The sequence below is a fragment of the Cryptomeria japonica genome, chromosome 4 (genome assembly GCF_030272615.1).
Source record: "Cryptomeria japonica chromosome 4, Sugi_1.0, whole genome shotgun sequence".
Lineage (NCBI taxonomy): Eukaryota > Viridiplantae > Streptophyta > Pinopsida > Cupressales > Cupressaceae > Cryptomeria > Cryptomeria japonica.
In genome coordinates, this window is record NC_081408.1 from 558,001,871 (window position 1) to 558,004,493 (window position 2,623).

Sequence of the window (2,623 nt, forward strand, 5' to 3'; positions counted from 1 at the left end):
GTGAACTAGGCAAGTTGGAGCAACTAGGCTAGTTCATGATTAAAACTCAAGATTGTCATCCAAAAGTAATTTGGAATGGACAAATCATTGAGGAAAAGGTCTAGACATGTGACCAAGGATTTTAAACACCATCTTGATGTATTATAATAGCTTATTCCTTGTAATCATTCTCATTTTGTAGACAAAATAGTGAGTTCACTATTTTTGTGAAATTTGTTGTCATTGTGCTAAATGGAATGCTTAAAAGCATTATCCACACCTTGGAACACTAAGGGAAATGTAATAGGAGTTTTTTTAATGCTTCTCATACCTCTTTGAGGTATTCTCTCTATACAAATACTCTCTTGTGCAGGTTTTAAAGTGAAGACAGCAGTTGACTGTCAAAAGGTAGTGAAAAGACAGTGATAGTGACTATTTTCCTTCTTGTTTGCCAAGTGCTTGGCATAATGCATGTCCAACCAAGGTAGGGAAAGATTAAATATGGTGTGGGAAAGGTATCCAAGTATCCAGGGAGTTTGAAACAAGTTTGAAGGAGAGCAACTATGGTAGAAGCACTCAAAACCCTACCAAACCCTCAAATTATGCCATAAAAAGTGGGTAGTCTGAAAACTACACTAACAGTGGGCTAAACCTCAAAAGTCCTTGAGAATGCACTCCTAAAACACCATCCCAAACTTTATTTGTGGTTAAAAAGGCCATTGTTGGCTGGAGGGAGCAAAACAAGGCCAATTAGGCCTCCACGAGCTAGTAGCCCTGTTGCATAACACACAACAAAATGACAGTTTTTGTAAATTGCATGAACTCGATGGGAAAATGGAACTTGGAGGCTTATGAAGCAATATGAAAACATTTCAAATAGTCCAACAAGAGTACTTGGGACCCATAGACAGTGTGCAGCCTCTTTTGGGGTAGTTGAGCCTTATTAATGAGTTTGAGTAAGTTGAGGGTTATAGACCTAAAACAAGATGATGAGCATTCAATGATGAACATTACCCTTACTGCCTCTACATTTCCATGTGGAAGACCCCTATTACACATTGAAACTATAGGTTTAAGGCCCCAAGAGCCAAGCATGAGCAAGTGTAGTTGGAAGGGTGAAGCATTTTGAGTAGTTTTGTGCATGGGAAAGAGTCATCACCAGTAAGGGAGTTTGCTAGGCAAGAAAACCATGGAATATTTGGCATCATGACAATCAGGTAGATTGAGTAATCATATACAACAGGATCTATAAGTCCTTAGTCAATAAATTGATCCTTTTTGAACAAATTAACCTTGTGAGCACTTACCTACCAAGCTCCCTATCACTCAGCAATAGCAGCAAGTTTATTCAGCCGATCCTAATCAGTATCTTGCATATTCCTTGAATATAAGTGATATTCACTTATGGTCCGAAACAACTTTGCCTACCCCATCTCCTCCATTTATAATAGAATTACCATCTGAGGAGACTACAATTGATCAACCTGGAAACTCTAAGCAGTTACCTCAATCTGAAACTTCAGGCACACCTATTAGAACACCTCCATTTCCTCAGAGATTACAAGTAGAAGTGTCTAGGCAGTAGGATGACATAGCTTTTGATCTTATTGATCAATTAAAACATATATGTGTAAAGATTCCATTGTTTCAAGCTATTAGGGATATTCTCATATATGGAAAATATATTAAAGAGACATGCTTTAAAAATCCCATACATAAGAAAAAGGACCCAAAAATAGTACATGTAGTAGGGCAATTGGTTGATATTATGTTAGGAAAAGTTGTTGTCCCTAAATATTCTAACCTCGGTAGTCTTGTTGTGAAGATAATTATTAATGGGACACAACTTAAAAAGGCCTTAATAGATTTGGGAGCAGCCATAAACGTGATGACCAAGGATGTTATGCAACAACTCGGTATTACTAGTCTTAGATCTACCCCAGCAGTCCTACAGCTTGTTGATAGTTCTATTGTCTGACCTGATGGGATGGTTGAAGATATTGTTGTTACACTAGATTCTTGGAAATATCCAGCTGATTTTATAATACTTTCTCCTAAGGCAACATTGGGGGGTTATCCAATCATTTTGGGAAGACCTTGGCTTGCTACAACTAATGCATACATAGGTTGTAGATCAGGGGACATGACCATTTCAGATGGTATAACTACTACAACTCTGACACTTTATTCTCCAGCACAACCACAACTAGATCAAGAGCAAGTAGTATGGCCAGATATAGGAGAGGAAGCAAAAGAATTAAATACTATTGAGCAACTTATGATGTTAACTAGGGAACCATTCATAAAACTCCAAGAATATGATAGGGTACTCTCTAACATCATAGAAAATCATTATGGGGTAGCTCAACAGTCATGTGGTATACCAACAGATCCTTTGCATACTCTTCTCCCATCCACGGGTTCTTTGGATTCTCCTACAGCCACAGATATATTTCATACCTTATTGCCATAGGAAATCCAAACCTCTTCTATATCTAAAGCATCTAATGTTGAGTCAATCACCCAAGTAGAAGTTGCTTCAGGAAGGAATCTGAATGTCAATAGTCAATTCACATCAGACCAAAGGTTGTCATTAATAGAATTGCTCAAAAACCGAAAACAGGCTTTTGCATGGGATTATCAT